The sequence below is a fragment of the Peromyscus eremicus genome, chromosome 3, assembly GCF_949786415.1.
Source record: "Peromyscus eremicus chromosome 3, PerEre_H2_v1, whole genome shotgun sequence".
Taxonomy (NCBI): Eukaryota; Metazoa; Chordata; class Mammalia; order Rodentia; family Cricetidae; genus Peromyscus; species Peromyscus eremicus.
In genome coordinates, this window is record NC_081418.1 from 134,203,706 (window position 1) to 134,222,050 (window position 18,345).

At 40.3% G+C, this 18,345-nt stretch overlaps 1 pseudogene; it reads left to right on the top strand.

Annotated features, from left to right (window-relative positions):
* Positions 1-11,706: 11,706 nt before the first annotated feature.
* Positions 11,707-17,993, top strand: LOC131906097 (C-type lectin domain family 4 member A-like; annotated as a pseudogene).
* Positions 17,994-18,345: the final 352 nt, after the last annotated feature.

Here is an 18,345-nt window from a genome sequence, read left to right on the forward strand (position 1 = left end):
TTTTGAAGTATGACCTGATGGTTCTCTGGATTTCCTCATTGTCAGTTGTTATGTCTCCCTTTTCATTTCTGATTTTGTTGATTTGAATGCTCTCTCTCTGCCTTTTGGTTAGTCTGGATAAGGGCTTGTCTATCTTGTTGATTTTCTCAAAGAACCAACTCTTTGTTTCATTGATTCTTTGTATTGTTCTCTTTGTTCCTATTTTATTGATTTCAGTTCTCAATTTGATTATTTCCTGGCATCTATTTCTCCTGGGTGAGTTTGCTTCTTTTTGTCCTAGAGATTTCAGGTGTGCTGTTAAGTCACTAGTGTGAGATTTCTCCAACTTCTTTATGTGGGCGTTTAGTGCTATAAATTTTCCTCTTAGTACTGCTTTCATAGTGTCCCATAAGTTTGGGTATGTAGTACATTCATTTTCATTGAACTCTAGGAAGTTTTTAATTTCTTTCTTTATTTCTTCCTTGACCCATTGGCGATTCATTTGAGCATTATTCAATTTCTATAATACTGTAGGCTTTCTGTAATTTTTGTTGTTGTTGAAATCTAACTTTAAACCATGGTGGTCCAATAGAATACAGGAGGTTATTGCATTTTATTTTGGTTGTGAGCCTAGCCTTTAACGGCTGAGCCATCTCTCCAGCCCGGTTATTGCATTTTTATTTGTATATGTTGAGATTTACTTTGTGACCGAGTATGTGGTCAATTTTAGAGAAGTTTCCATGGGGTGCTGAGAAGAAGGTATATTCTTTTTTATTAGGGTGGAATGTTCTGTAGATATTGATTAAGTCCATTTGAGTCATAACATCAGTTAAGTCCCTTATTCTCTGTTCAGTTTCGATATAGCAGATCTGTCCAGTGGTGAGAGTGGGCTGTTGAAGTCTCCCACTATTAATGTTTGGGGTTTCATGTATGGTTTAAGCTTTAGAAATGTTTCTTTTACATATGTGAGTGCCCTTGTATTTTGGGCATAAATGTTCAGAATTAAAACTTCATCTTGGTGGCTCTTTCCTGTGATGAGTATGTAATGTCCTTCTCGATCTCTTTTGATTGATTTTAGTTTGAAGTCTATTTTGTTAGATACTAGGATAGCTACACCAGCTTGCTTCTTAAGACCATTTGATTGGAAAGACTTTTCCCAGTCTTTCACTCTGAGGTAGTGTCTGTCTTTGAAGTTGAAGTGTGTTTCTTGTGTGCAGCAGAAAGATGGGCCCTGCTTTGATATCCATTCTGTTAGCCTGTGTCTTTTTATAGGTGAATTAAGTCCAGTGATATTAAGGGATATTAATGACCAGTGATTGTTAATTCCTGTTATCTTTTGGTGGTAGTGTGTGTGTATTTCTCTTCTTTGGGATTTACTGCTGTGGGGTTATCTATTGCCTGTGTTTTCATGGGTGTATCTGACTTCCTTAGGTTGGAATTTTCTTTCTATTGCTTTCTGCAGGGCTGGATTTATGGATAGGTATTGTGTAAATCTGGTTTTGTCTTGGAATATCTTGTTCACTCCGTCTATGGTGATTGAAAATTTTGCTGGGTATATTAGTCTAGGCTGGCATCCATGGTCTCTTAGTGTCTGTATTACATCTGTCCTGGTTCTTCTGGCTTTCAAAGTCTCCATTGAGAAGTCAGATGTTATTCTGATGGGTTTGCCTTTATAAGTAATTGGCCTTTTTCCTTTGCTGTTCTTAATGTTCTTTCTTTATTCTGTATGTTTAGTGGTTTGATTATTGTGTGGTAAGGTGACTTTTTGGGGGGGGGGCGTCTAGTCTGTTTGGTGTTCTACAGGCTTCTTGTATCTTCATAGGTATTTCCTTCTTTATGTTGGGAAAGTTTTCTTCTATGAATTTGTTGAATATATTTTCTGTGCTTTTGAGTTGATATTCTCCTTCTTCTATCCCTATTATTCTTAGGTTTGGCCTTTCCATGGTGTCCCAGATTTCCTGGACATTTTGTGTTATGATTTTTTTTGGCTTTGGTATTTTCTTTGACTGAAGAATCTATTTCCTATATTGTATCCTCTACACCAGAGATTCTCTCTTCCATCTTTTGTATTCTGTTGGTTATGCTTGCATCTGTGTTTCCTGTTCATTTACTCAGATTTTCTATTTCCAGCATTCCCTCTGTTTGTGTCTTCTTCATTGTTTCTCTTTTACTTTTCAAGTGTTGAACTGTTTCCCTCACACATTTAATTGCTTTTTCATGGTTTTCTTGGCTTCTTTAAGGGATTTATCTATCTTTTCTCCCACTTTTTGTTTGTCTTTTCCTCAGTTTCTTTTAGGGAATTTTTCATTTGCTTTTTAAAGGCCTCTAGTATCTTCATGAAGTTATTTTTAAGGTTGCTTTCTTCTGCTTCTACATTGTGATGTTCAGGTCTTGCTGTTGTAGAAGGGCTGGTGATGCCATATTGCTCTTTATGTTGTTGTATGTATTTTTGCACTGGTATTTACCCATCTCTTCCTCCAATAGGTATAAGAGGTGCCTATGTCTGAGCAAGGTGCTATTGGTCTAATCTGTGCTTGCTGTGTCTGTGTCTCCGGGGGGCCCCTCTGGGTCCAATCTTAGCTCTTGGTCTAATTGGAGCTGGCAGATTCTGTATCTCTGGGAGATGCTCTTGGTCCTAGCCAAGCTAGCTGATTCTGTGACTCAGAGAGCTGCTCTTGGTCTTATTAGGGCTCTTGGTCCAGTCAGAGCTGACAGATTCTGTGTGTCAGGAAACCTCTCTTGGTCCAATGAGAGCTGCAAGATTCTGTCCCAGAAAGCCACTCTTGGTCCATTGAGAGCTGGCGATTTGGTTTCTGTGGCTCAGGAAGTTACTGAGGTCACAGTCATATGGGTGTTGGGGTAGGACATGGAACTTGTAGACTGCAGGGTCTGATGGAGGGTGTTTTGGTGGGAGGGCCTTCCCACAGGAGTTTTCCCTGATGGCTGGCAACTGGGGCAGAGTTGGGTGGGGGTTCCTGGGGACTGGATGTGTCCCCGGGCTTGGGCCTGTTCTGACCAGCGGGATCTTCAGCAGAGACCCTAGAAGGGGGAATGGCGAATGAAAGGGACAAGAGACACAAATAATTGACAGCAAGACAGTATTCTGATCAAGCTGCAAAATTTTATTTTTCTCAGGTGGGTTTTATAGAAGCAGACCAGGAAACTTTCTTTGGGAAAAGATCAGGGGACTGTGGATTTGCCAAGCAACCCAACCAAGCAACGCAACCACAAAACATTGTTACTAATGGTCACTGTAGCAGAAAGATAAGGAAATGTTAAGTTATTTTCTAATAACTCAGGACTTGTCCAGGCATGTCAAAAGTTTCTGGTTAGTGGCTCAATACTGGACAACTGAAACTTAACTCAGGCAGGCAATATGGCATGGCTCTTAAAATTGTCCTCGGCTTGGGTCCTAGAGGCAGGAATCTCTGGGTGGGAGAAGAGTCACTCACCTCTTGGTCCAATCAGAACTGGAGGCTTGGTTTCTGTGTCTCAGCAAGTTACTGGGGTCACAGGCAGATGGGTATTGGGGTAGGTTGTGGAACTTGTAGATTGTTGGGTCTGATTGGGGGTTTTGGTGGGGGGGCCCTCCTGCAGGAGTTTCCCCTGCTGACCATCAACTGGGGCAGAGTCAACTGGGTCTTAGAGTGATAAGTATTCTTTAAATCTGGTTTTATCATGGAATATTTTGTTTACTCCATTTATGGTGATTGAGACATTTGCTGGATATAATAGTCTGGGTAATAGTCTGGGTTGGCATCCATGGTCTCTTAGTGTCTGCATAACATCTGTCCAGGATGTCTCCATTGAGAAGTCAGGTGTTATTCTGATGCGTTTACCTTTATATGTTACTTAGCCTTTTTCCTGTGCTGTTCTTAATGCTTTTTCTTTATTCTATATGTTTAGTGGTTTGATTATTATGTGGTGAGGGGACTGTTTTTTTGGATCCAGTCTATTTGGTGTTCTGTAAGCTTCTGGTATCTTCATAGGCATTTCCTTTTTATGTTGGGAAAGTTTTCTTCTATGATTTTGTTGAATATATTTTCTGTGCCTTTGAGTTGGTATTCTTCTCCTTCTACTATTCCTTCTATTATTCTTTGGTTTGGCCTTTTCATGGTGTCCCAAATTTCCTGGGTGTTTTGTGTTATGATTTTGTTGGCTTTAGTGTTTTCTTTGACTGACAAATCTATTTCCTCTATTGTATCTTCAATGCCAGAGATTCTCTCTTCCATCTCTTGTATTCTGTTGGTTATGCTTGTATCTGCAGTTCCTGTTCATCTACTCAGATTTTCCATTTCCAGCATTCCCTCTGTTTGTGTCTTCTTCATTGTTGCTATTTCAGTTTTCAAGTCTTGAACTGTTTTCTTTACCTGTTTAATTGCTTTTCTTGGCTTTCTTTAAGGGATTTATTGATTTCTTCCAAATTTTTGTTTGTCTTTTGATAAGATAAAAAGAGAGATTATGGAATATACCTTTAAAAGAGAAGTACTTGTTTCAAATAGGATAAGTAATGAATTTTTTTTTGTCTGAGTTTATCAAATGTTACTGGACTGGACATTGTTAATATATATAATGGAGTTTTTTGTCTGAATCTGTCAAATGTTAATGGACTAGAAGTTGTTAATGTAAGTTTTGACTGTATAGATTGTATATACTTATTCGATAGTTTTTCTTGTATTAGTTATAAGCTTTTAAAAATTTTAGACAAAATAAGGGGAAATGTGGTGGTATTGTGTTCCCCAAAATATTGTGCACCCTGATAAACTTACCTGGTGTCAGAGACAGAACAGCCACTAGATACAAAGGCTAGAAAATGGTGGCACTCATGCTTTTAATCCTAGCATTCCAGAGGTAGAAATCCCTCTGGATCTCTGTGAGTTCAAGACCACATTGGAAACAGCCAGGTGTGGTGACTCACGCCTCTAATCCCAGAAAGTGAGCCTTTAATCCCAGGGAGTGATGGCAGAAAGCAGAAAGATATATAAGGTGTGAGGACCAGAAACTAGAAGCATTTGGCTGGTTAAGCTTTTAGGCTTTGGAGCAGCATAGTTCAACTGAGAGGCATCCAGTTTGAGGACACAGGATCAGCTGAGGGACTGGTGAGGTAAGGTAGCTGTGGCTTGTTCTGCTTCTCTGATCTTCCAGCATTCACCCCAATATCTGGCTTCAGGTTTGTTTTTATTAATAAGACTCTTTGAGATTCTTGCTACAGTCTTTTCCTCAATTTCTTTAAGGGAATTTTTCATTTCCTCTTTAAAGAGCCCTATCATGTTCTTAAAATCATTTTTAAGGTAGATCTCTTCTGCTTCTTCTGCATTGGGATGTTCAGGTCTTGCTGATGCAGAACCAATAGGTTCTGATGGTGCCATATTGCTCTTTATGTTGTTGACTGTATTTTTGCACTGGCATCTATCCATCTTTTCCTCCACTCAGTGCAAGCAGTGTCTGTGTCTGAGGGAGCCTCTCTTAGTCTGATGGGTACCCTTGGTCTAATGAAAGTTCTTGGTCTAATCGGGGCCCTTGGTCCAATCGGTGCTGATGGATTCTGTGTCTCAGAGATCAATTCTTAGTCCAATTGACACTGGCAGGTTCTCTTCATGCAATCGGTGCTGGAGAGCTCTGTCTCAGTGAGCAGCTGCAGTCTCAGAGGGTGGGTGGGTTTGGGGGAGGTGGGGCTTGTGGGTTACAGGGTCTGGTGGGGGATGGTGGTAGTCTGACCTGCCTGCAGGATACCTGCCTGCTGTCCTGAAACTGGGGTTGCAGAGGATGGTGGTGTAGGGGTGCAGGGTTGTGCCCTTGGGCCCAAAGCCTAGAGACTGGGGTGTTCGGCTATGAGAACAATGACTCACCTCTTAGTACAATCAGTGCTGTTGGGCTTTCTGATGCCTGACTTCTATGTCTAATCTAGTGGCTGTTCTGTTCTCTGATCCCCAGGTGAGTTTATAGGGTACACTATTAGGGTACACAATATATTGAGGTGTATAATATATCACCACATTTCCCCCTTTTTGTTGTCAGTTCTGATAGATTGGCCTTCTGAACTCCAGTTGTCACTGATGTATACTCCCATGGACTTTTACTACCAGCAACTCTCAATAATCTTGGGCTATTCTTCTATTGGACTTTGTTATACCACCTCATCACTTTATCAAAGTGATATGCCGGGAAAAGACTTTGTGAACAGAATTTTAATGGTCCAGGCATAAGACAAATAATTAATAAATGTGACCTCATGAAACTAAAGGCTTCTGAACAGCAAAGGCTGTCCATGGAATGAGAAAAAAATTCTCTACCAGCTATACATCTGACAGAGAGTTATTACCTAGAATATACAAACAGCTTTAGAGAAAGAAAAGTACTCCCCCAAAAGGACGGAAATGAACAACTCAATAAAAAGAAAGAAAACAACTTAAGAAAAATCCTTAGCCACACAGTTTAAAAATTCTTTGAGATTTTCATCTCACCCGAGTCAGAGTGATTAATGAAAAACAAAACAACAACAATGAATCCCAGCAGCAACAAATGCTGAGTTGGATGTGGGAAAGGGGAACACTTATTCACTGCCAGCAGGAGTGCAAACTGGAGTAATGACTGTAAATATCAGTGTGGAGTTCCTCAGAAAGCTAAAAATAATGGCTGCCACATGATCAAGCTGTACCTCTCTTGGGCATTTACCCAAAGGACTCCGTATCCTAATCTAGAGACACATGCTCATCCATGTTCATTGATGCTCTGCTCACAGTAACCAGGAGAAGGAACAAGCCAGGATGCCCATAGCTGATGAATGAATAATGAAAATATATATTTACACAATGGAATATTATTTAGCTGTTAAGAAAGATGAAGTTATTTAATTTATAGGTAAATGAATGGAGCAGAAAACATTCATTCTGAATGAGGTAATCCAGAAATAGAAAGACAAATGCTGCAAAGTTTTTCATTTGTAGATGTTAGCTTTGAATCTTCAGATATGTGTTTTATTTGTAACACACAGAGAGGTCAAGAAATTTCTAAGGGGTCAGGAGGAGGGGCTTTCAAAGGAGGAGCAATAGAATGTAATGGTATAAAGGGTTAAAAGGAAATAATGAAACAGGAAAGGTTATATTGGGGTCAGGGAGAGGAGGGTAGGGTAAGTGAAGTAATACAGGATGGATAAATAATACTAAAGACCTTATGAAAAAGTCATATGGAAACATATTACCATAGAGGATTTCTAAAATATACCTATGTGCGTGGATGCACACACACACACACACACACACACACACACACACACACACATACACACACACACACACACACACACACAAGTTACAATGGAGTTATCCTATAATAGGGAAACAATGTCCCTACTAGACAGGGCTCGTAACTAAAACCCCAGTGGCAGGAACGTATTACTTCTTTTTAGTTGTAGGTCTGGTAGACTCCTGAACATCATAGGCTATTGCCATCACTCTTGACTACTCTCCAGAATGCTCCTCTTAGTTTTAATTTATTTTATTATTTTTTAAAAGTTTCATTGTGTTATTCTTTGATGTGGTACAATTGCATAGGACATTTTCATGTACTGACAGAATACACACTGAGCTCATTTCCCACATACTCCCTGACTTTGCCCTTCCTCTCCCCGGTGCCTCCCATCAATCCCTCTTTCCTCTAGAAGATTTTACTTCTATTTTCATGTCCTGTGTGCAACCAGAGTTTATACATCTGTCTAAAATCTAAGGATCACAAAGGAGAAACATATGATGTATTTCATGGTGAGACTGGGTTCATCCAGTTAATGTAATTATCCCTACTAGCATATATTTTCCTGCAAATGCCATAACTTTAATTTCTTTATGAGTGAAAAATTCCATTGTACACATATACCACAGTTTGTTTATCCATTCCTCTGCTGTTGGAAAACTAGGTTTGTTCTATAACTTAGCTATTGTGAGTAATGCTCCAGAATTTTATGATAAGACCCTGTTGCTGCAGATCACATAAAAAATCAAGTTGTCATTGACCTAGAAACTTCAACCCTAATATCTAGCTATCATAGTGCTTGAAGGTGCTACCAATGCTACCGGAGAAGAAGGGTAATCATCAATCTTATCCAGCTCTGAACCCTGGGAGCTACAATTATGATTGACCTGGCAAGACTTGCCCACTGGTGCCATAGTGGCTGCAACATCATGACAGCAACCAATAACTCTCTGATTAAAGTTTTGCTCCATAAGATGAAACACACCCCTGAAACCATTACTAGGCTAAGAACCTATGGCTAGGCAGATCATAGACCATAGGGGAGAATCTATTACTATTATTTAGCTAAAGGGACAAAGTATACTGACTCTTAAAGATTTATCATTAAACCTCTATCAATGTATCAATCTTCTCCTGAGAAGCTACAATTTACTGTAAGTGATGATTAACACCGAGACCCAAAACTAGCCAAGGTACAGTGAATAAGCAGAATGCTCGCCCCTAAGTGGGACATATATACCACAACTCCCTTCCCCACAAAGCTCAGGGAACATTGTGGAAGAGGGAACAGAAAGTTTAAGAGCCAAATGTGATGGATGACTGTAAGGAAACAGTGTCTTTTGGATAGAGCAGGACACCTGAATATGTGGACTCACAGTGGTTGTTACAGAATGTACAAGCCCAAGTCGTACCAAATCCTATCATGGGAGAAACCCTGTCGTGTGGTGGTATTGTGTTCCCCAAAATATTGTGTACCCTAATAAACTTATCTGGGGTCAGAGAACAGAAAAGCCAGTAGGTACTTAGGATAGGCAGTGGTAGCACACACCTTTAATCCTAGCATTCCAGAGGCAGAAATCCATCTGTTCAAGGATATAGCCAAGCATGGTGACTCACACCTTTAATCCCAGAAAGCGAGCCTTTAATCCCAGGGAGTGATGGTAGAAAGCAGAAAGGTATATAAGGCGTGAGTACCAGAAACTAGAAGCTTTTAGCTGGTTAAGGTTTCAGGCTTTGGAGCAGCAGTTCAGCTGAGATTCATTCTGGATGAGGACTGAGAGGCTTCCAGTCTGAGGAAACAAGAACAGCTGAGAAATTGGCCAGGTGAGGAAGCTGTGGCTTGCTCTGTCTCTCTGATCTTCCAGTGTTCACCCCAATACTTGGCTCCGGGTTTGATTTTATTAATAAGAACTTTTAAGATTCCTGCTACACTGTCGCTAGGATGTTTCCAGATTCCGACTATTACTAATAACACTTCTATGAACATAGTTGAGCAAGAGTCCTTGTGGGATGATTGATATTCCTTTGAGTATATGCCCACGATTCTTCCAGGGAATCTTGTCTCCACTTCATTTTCACTGGTGTGCGATGGAATCTCAAAAATGTTTAAATTTTTATTTCCCTTATGACTAAGTATTTTGAATACATTTTAACGTATCTATTGGCCATTTGTATTTCATCCTTTGAGAACTCTCTTTTCAGTTCATGAGTCCTGTTGGGAAAGATTTTTTCCCCTATCCTATAAGCTCTCTCTCCATCCTGTTAATTGTTTCTTTTGCTGTTTACACCACATTTTTGAGGATGCTGTCAGCAATCCTTTAGCTAGATAATGTAAAGTGATTGGAAGGAGTTTGCACAATTGATCAAGTGTGTTTGCATAATTCTCTGTGGAAGGATTAAACTTCGATGCTTTTGACACATTTTCCTGTGGGACCTACAGTGTAGGTAGTCTGTCTTTCTACCTATTTATAGGTTTGTGCAAGTGACTGCCATTGACCAGTATTATAAGAGTGACTTTTTAATGACCACTACATTATTCATGTGTGTGTGTGTGTGTGTGTGTGTGTGTGTGTGTGTGTGTAGATGGACATGGACATTAGGACAACGTGTAGGATATGTTTCTCTCTTATATTCAGGGATTGAACTTGGGTGGTCAGGCTTGGTAGCAAACACCTATACCTGCTAAGCCATATTACTAGCCCTGACCACCATATTAAATAGCGAGTACATTGCATGCTCAACTACTCTGTGGTCTTGGCTCCAGAATGAGAAAATGCACGGAATGATCTTTGCAGAATTAGCCATCCTTAGGCAGACCCTAAGCACAAATAAAATGTGATTAAAAAATAAGTGTATGGCCGGGCGGTGGTGGCGCACGCCTTTAATCCCAGCACTCGGGAGGCAGAGCCAGGCGGATCTCTGTGAGTTCGAGGCCAGCCTGGGCTACCAAGTGAGTTCCAGGAAAGGCGCAAAGCTACACAGAGAAACCCTGTCTCGAAAAACCAAAAGAAAAAAAAATAAGTGTATGATGTTGTAAGCCAGTTAGGTACTGGAATGGTTGTTGACACAGTATACATAATTCATGCACAATGTGATTATCTTCCTAGGAAGATAGAGGTAACTTTAATACTCAATTTCATATAAGGAGTTTGGATGATAGAGACTCTGGAATAAGTGGTTACAGTTGGGAGAGTGTCTGTGCATGTATCACAGGGACCCTAAACCATATAATGAAGAACTACTAATTCTCTTGTTCTTCTTCTATCCTTTAAAAATACTATTTTCCCTTTTTTTACTAAATAATTCAATTTCCAGTAAAGCATTATACAGGGTAGGCGTCCATGGTAGGGTGGGGTGTGGGGAAGCAATGATCTGTCTGTGCAGAGGGCTGGCTTGACAGCAGAATTGGAGCCTGAGTAGTGAGGGTAAATGTGTCTTGAATGGGGAGAGAGTCCACGAGCAGCAGCCTGATGTGAGACTTCAGAGCCTGAGAGGTGACAAGGTCTGTGTCTGAGAGTGGACAGGTGCAGAGCCTCTGAGCTGAAGCAGGGTGAGAAGGCATCCATGCTTGAGGCCCCTTCTTGTGGGAAGTCAGAACCCTAAATGAGTGAGTGAGCAGAGGGTCCTCAAGGCCAGCCTGGTGTGACACCTCAGCAGTTGAAGGAGGTGAGTGTGGGCCCCAGTGCAGTGTTAGCTGCAAGTCTGTTTGAGGTCCGAGGACTCAGCAGACTGAGGAGAAGTTCCTCACAGAGGGTAAACAAAGCATGGATTCCAGGAACCAGGCAAGATACAGAATGTGGGAGTGCAAAACACAATGTGGGAACTCAGTGACTTTCAAGAGAACGAGGAAATCCTTGCTGGGTTGTGTAAGAACTGGGCTGTCAGAGTTCAGGCAGGTTTAGGGGAGTATCCATGCCTCAGATAGAGCTGGTGTGGGTTCCAGAGACTGAGCAGGGTGAAGACACTGTCCCCATGAGGTGGGACAGTCTAGGGTGTAAACTAGGTACCTTTGGTTTGAGGAACTCCTCTGTCCATCGGGGCGACTTGAGTGTGGTGTTAAAGGCTCAGGGAGGTCAGGAGGTAGCTCTACAGGGACCAGGAAGGAGTAGGAATCACAGCACAAGACAGAAATGGAGGCTTTATTGTAGAGGTCAGCTCAGACCGAGTGTCAGAATCTCAACTCTGTGAGAAGTTTGACTTCTCTAATGGCCTGGTTCCTCTTTTCCATTCCTTCCTGTTTTCTTCTCTCCCCCATTGAGTTCTTGGTGTTTCTACGATTGTATAATGATACTGGGTGCATTCTCCACCTGTGACTCTCCTTTTGCAGGTCACGGGGACTGCACCTCATGGTGTACGCTCAGGGCAGCTGTCTGTACTGCCTCTCATCTCTAGCTGGTATTGGGATAATTTGTTTCTTGTTCAGGATCTATTTTAAAGAAGGGATGACACACATCTTCTGAGGCCAGGGGAAGATTTTCAGAAAACATTTATATTAGCAAGAACCTCAAAAATAAATTTGATTCCTCCGACATGGAAGCAGATTCTCCTCCAGGTAAAAAAGCATTTTCTGCTGCTCCTAGTGAGTGATGATGTAAAGGACAAAGATGATGTTAGCCTCTGGCCATGCCTCTGGGTCACTGGAGTCTCAACCAAGTGTGTTGCCTGTAGACAGATGTGAAAGGTTGTGGGAGTATACAATGGAGAAGGAAGATGTTGTCTTTTACCATGTAGAGAAAATCCCACCATACATGTTATTGTATCTTTTCTACATATAAACACACATAAATATGTGTAACAAATTGTTTCAAAGTTAAATCATGTCATACTGATTTCCCCTCTATCTGGTGACATGTCATAGTCTGTTTGCATCCAGGTTTTGAGTAGTTTCTTTCACTCTCTCCCTCCTGTGATGGGGACAGAACCCAGGACCTCACCCATGGTTGGGAAGTATTGTAACTCTTCTAGAAGTGGTGACTGAAAACGTGGTGACTTTATCATAAAATGTGACTTCTTGACTGCTGCATATTTGAAGTTGGAAGCAAGCTGGAAGACTTTAAAAGTATATAATAAAATACTATGCAACTATAATAAAACCGATAAAGAAGACATGATAATATAGAATAATGTTCATCCAGATGTGCTAGCAAAAGCCTGTAGCCACAAAACTCAGGAGTTAGAAACATGGTGTTTCCTGTGAGTTTGAGGCCTGCTTGGACTATATAATGCATTCAAAGTCTGCCTGGGTTACATACCAAGATGCTGTCTCAAAAATAAAACAAAAAAATCATAAAGGAAGAAATCGTGATACAATGTAAAAGAAAATGACAGTCACAAATCAGTGCTTATGATGTTCCAATTGTGGAATGTATACATTTATATGTTAAAGCTTTAAACTTGTTGGAAATATTTTGCTGAAATACTGACAACAATCATTCTGAGTGTCAGAAATGAGTGATTTTGTACAAATTGTAATGTTTATATAATTAATCTGATATTTTCTGTTAGCATTTTTTTATTATTTTGAACGTCATGTTTTAGTGTTTATCATGCACAAAAAGAGTCGAATAGAAGAAAGAAGAGGAAAAAGCAACAGAGCTCAAGACATGAATTTGGTTTGTCTTTCAGCTCCTCAAAAGAAGACCATGAGTCATGAAAGTTGTCACAAATTTTCCAAGTTGCTCCTCACCTTATTCATAATATTTTTACTGCTGTTGAAAATCTTTTTCTCAGTTGCTCTGATCAGTAAGTATGTCCCTGGGAGAATTAAACACAGAGAAGGAAAGTGACTCATTAGACAGATGGTGACCCAGAAACCTAAGACAGACACTCTCTGTAGAGATGGATGACATTGGGAATTTCCCTCTGTTTCAGAATAACTCTTCTGTAAAAGTCATTCATTCTCACTGGAGAAGCAGGTGTGTTTGTTTGTTGGAGTCACAGAGTGAAATCCTGGGGGATCTGTGTTAAGCTCGAGTACTGAGGATGAATCTGTATTTCCTCAGTAGCAGCATTTGGACACATAGACATCTATATTTTGGAATGAGTAGAGGGATTAGAAGACATGGACAGAGCAATCCAGGGACAGTGCTCCAATGGATTTTCTTCTAATCATTCATTTTTTGTTCCAGATTGTGTGAGACCTGAAAGCTAATTTAGAAAAGAGTGGATTTCTTTGTTAAATGGCCTTCAAATTTATAAAAAATTGAAAACCATACCTTTTTTTATATGTTATAATCAGTCATTCAATAATTAATAATATCCATTTACTGTATACTGGGAAGCATGTCAGGGTGTCCAGAAAAATCTACAGTTCCCAATCACAGGAAATTTAGAGAATAGTCAAGTGAACCAGTGCTTTAAAAAATTGCATGTGAAATGCTGTGAAGGTGAGCAGTAAGAAGTAAGCACAGGGGGCTAAGAAAAGCTTGGAGCAGATGACACCTAGACCTGTGTGTGCCAGCAATGTCCTAGACATTGGGGCCTGTGGGGGCTTGGAAAATATGTGCAAATATAAGTACATATTATTGTCATGTATAGTGATACATGGAGAACTAGGTATGAAACTGTAGGGAGCAGACAAAACTGGATTGAGATCACAAAATAGTGCATACCACATTACATGTGCATCCCTTCTTAATGTTATTTTATTTAGTAGCTGTTGCTGAACCACTAACCACCTTATAACTTAGTATGTTAATTGAAGTGTTTATTTAATTGCATGCATGGTGTGTGTGTGTGTGTGTGTGTGTGTGTGTGTGTGTGTGTGTGGTCTGTGTGTCTATGTGTGTATTGATCTTGTTGCATTCTCGGTTACAGTGTCTACAAACGTAATTTACTCAAGATTTGAATAGAGAATTTGTTTTTCCCATATACTAAGCTGGAGGGCAGCAGGTGAACATGTATTACATAGATTTAGGAAAGAGAGGGGAGTGCTTAACGCTATCCATCACTTTGGCCCTGAGTAAGCAAAGTTTCTCGACTGTCTTTGACATCTGTAACTGAGATGTCTTTGGAATACACCATCTGTCCCTAAATAGACACAGTTTGTTTACTGTCTTTGACAAGAGACCTTTTGGAACATGTTTCCCTAGACCATTTGAGCTTGTCTGGGGTTCCTGCCTTTCTCAGCAGATCTCTCTCTCTCTTCATTCACTGGATCCTTTGCTGTAAAGAAGCCTGCAGTTCCATTCAGGGAGTCTTTGTCTATGCCCACATCTTGATCTGTTGTCTTTATTTTTTTTTTCTGTAGCAATTTCAGGGTTCCAGGCCTCACAGTAAGGTGTTTAATCCATTTAGAGTCTGTTTTTACACAGAATGGCTATGGATCTAGCTTCATTCTTCTATATGTCGGTACCTAGTTTTCCCAGTACAGTTTGTTGAAGAGCCTATCTTTCTCTGACATGTAGTTTTGGTGAAAATTTCATTGGCTGTAGCTGTGTGTGTTTGTTGTTCTCTTTTGTGTTCATTCGTTAATGTGTCTGCTTTTGTTGTGGTACCATGCTCAATAGTGTAGCCTGAAGTCAGTTCTGGAGATACCTCCAACATCATTCTTTTTCTTTCAGGGTTGCTCTGGCTATCCAGGGTTTTTTTGCATTTCTATATGATTTTTGAGATTGTTTTGTGTATTTATCTTATGAAGAATCTCAGAATTTCTATAAGGATTGTATTCATCTATAGACATTTAGGGTCTTTACATGAGACTATTTTTCTGTTTCATTTTAGTTTTTCTTCCATGAGGGATCACTGATAACTTGTTTCTAGAATGTTTTTATTTTCTTCTTGAAACATCTATCATGGGGATTTTAAAGTTTTTAGATAAACCTATACTTTTGTTATCTTGCTTGTTGTAATATATTGACTACCACTTTTATCATCACAAATTAAAAATATCTGTCTGCTAACTCTGAAATTTTGCTGCCTTGGTTAATGGTATCTATTGTTTTCATGTGTAAATATGTACATATTTATGTAATATGAGAATTTTCTGGTTCTTGGTATGATGAGTTCTATCCTTTGATGACTCAGACTGTTTGGCATTATGTCCTCAGTGTCTGAGTGTTCTTACACTCTGTTTTCCTGACAGCATCCCAGTATGACAAAGGGGCCCTGACATTTGTGTCGACAGCAGTAGACTGGGGTTGCTTGGCATCTGACAGAGAGGGGCTCCTTGTTGTATCTGGAGAAGTCCGGAGCCCCAGCTTCCATGTGGTCTCCACATCAAGCAGCTTTTAAAATGACTTTATGACATTGCACTTACATTTCCTTCTTCCCCCAAAGACAAAGTCTGGAGCTGTTGCCCAAAGGATTAGAAGCCATTTAATTCCCACTGCTACTTCCCTAACATTGACACTGCATCTTGGAGAGAGAGTCAGAAGAAGTGCTCCAGCATGGGTGCTCATCTGATGGTGATCCACAGCCAGGAAGAGCAGGTGCATCCTGGGAGAGAGTGGGGCCTGGGCCTGGCCTGCTGTCTGCCTCTTTTTACTAAGAGGGGGTTTTGTTGACATGGGTGTTGCTGATGTGGCAGAAGGCTTTCCATCAGGAAGCCGGAAAGGATGCTTCAGCCTTGGCATTCTACACCTTGTCCCTGCTTCAGTGAAGCTGAATAGCCCACAGGGAACCATGGCAACAAAAATGCAACATCTGAGGTGGAGTGAGGGAAGAAATGTTTCTGCTTGAAAGAGCAGTTTGTGATTTCAGCACTCTAATGCTTCCTGTAGTACCCACTGCCTAACAGAGGAGGGCGCAGAGCTGACTAGGGAAAGGGGATCAAATCAGGAGAGTCACAGCCAACCATCAGAAATGAAATATCTGAGGTTATGAATGGAGAATGCTTAAATCTGCTAAATTCTCTCATGCACAACTTTCAAGAATGGTGCTGGGGAAGAAAAGAGGGGAGTGAGTCTGAGATGAGAATTCATTATGATCATGAACAGAGATTGTTTCTGACGTGATGGAAATCAGGTCTCTCAGTGATGACTTTGTGTCCTGGTCAGCCAGAGAAGATGGCACTCCCTGGGGGTGTGGGTGGCTCTTGTATTCCTTGATCCTTTCTTTGTCTTCTGATCTCTGTGTGACCAGAAAAAAAGTCAGTCAAAGTATCCCAGTGTACCTCTAAAATGATAGTTAATGAGTATTAGTCTATAATTTGAAAACTGTTGAGGGGTCTAGAGAGATGAATAGGATTTGATTATTATGTATTTCCATAGGTGCATCGTATAAAACACTATAATTTTGTGTAGTTAAAATAATTTTTAAAAGATCTTATAAAAATTCAATAACAGGAAAAGAAACACTCCAACCAGGCTGAATGCTGTATCTTTCTCTCCTCTTAGGATTTCATCACCAAGATCCTGGATCCTAAAGCTGCTTATTATATTGGCCTTTCAGATCCGGGTCACCGACAGTGGTGATGGGTTGATCAGACACCATACAATGAAAGTGCCACGTGAGTCCATAGTTACCTAGAGGAGTCCTGGGTCCTGTAGCATGAGAAGACTTTAGGGTGTTCCAGCTGTTGGTTATGAAACTATAACAGCTCACTCCTGATGTGAGTGCTGTGGATGGAGTTACTTTTATCTCCATTTCCTCATCAAGGAGTCCTGTGAGACACACGTCACTGATACTCCAGGAGAAATGAGGAATTGAGTTTGAAGAGTGTAGAATAACAAGTACTCAGGGCACCCAACAAAGTGCTACTCCATGGTGGTTTTATTATGTTTTTAGACCATCTCTATATTTAACAATAGGATTTAATTATTTTTATTTGTGTATATATCTGTGTCTCTCTGTGAGTGTGTGCCATGTGTATGTGGGTGCCCTTTGAGCCCAGAAGAGGTTGTTGGATCCCCTGGAGCTGGCATTACAGGCGATATGATCATGCCAATATGGGTGCTGGGAACAGAACTCTCACATTTTCTGGAAAAGCAGCAAGTACTCTTAATGTCTGAGCCATCTCTCCAGTTTTCATTTATAGTGTTACAATAAAAATTATTATCAAGATCATAACTGATTATTTCTCTTAAATCAAAAGCCCACATTCTTATATTGTTATGTGTTGTATTTATATAATTATTTAAAAACTCTAATATCTTAGTATGTTCCCACATTCTATTCTGATTTCTGTTGTTAGAAACAGGTAGTGATGTTATTCTCATTTTCAGTCTTCAGAGGAGACAGGTAGAAATCTAGGATAGTAAGTCACTTGTCCTAGATGACATAAATAAGTTGACTAGCTATTTTAAGTAGTTCTCCTGTCTCTAAACTAAGACTGTTGTAAAATGGAAAAAAAAAACTTATATTAAAACATGAGAATAAGGAGAGACCTTTTCAGCAATAAATAAGTACATTGAATGACTGTCGCTGGGTACCAAGACCTAGGGATGAAGTAGCCCCTGGGATGTGTTCTAGGAGAATAGTTAAGAAACAAGCAAAGAGATTATTGAGTACCACGGCCCCTGTTTTCCACAGACATGTCAGGCATGGGTAGTGGAGAATGGTTGATTTGTACACACCTGAATCTGATTTCTGCAAATTCCCACTGCATCCTGAGGCTTGCTTACTCTTGTTTTCTCTTTCCTAGCACCACTGTGGGAAACACCCTGATGCTCTTTCCTCCCTCCAGGTTCTGGCACTCAGGTGACCCCAACAGTGAAGATGAACAATGTGTTATAGTAAATCATCCATATTCTAGTTGGGGCTGGAATGACATCCGTTGCAATGATAAACAGAAGTCAGTTTGTCAGATGAAGAAAATATACTTATGAATCAAGCATTCTCCATGGACATGGATTGCATTTTTATCCAGCATTACACAGACACCTGGAAAGACCTTCTTGTGGAAGAGATGACCATAGAAATTTAGGTAGGCATCAACAGTTATCCATATGATAGTACTGGTCCCCATATGTACTTATTTATTCATTCATTACTCTTTATATAATGAGAATTTCCCATATACCAGAGACTCTACAGGATCCTTTGTGCATATGTAGAAGCACACCAGCTTCTTTGTCCATTCTTAGAGTCCTAAAGTCTCATTTGATGATAGAATTGTATGGTATGGACCCTCTACCCACCTATCTCTGTCTTTGTTCCTCTTTATTTGGATTTATTGAT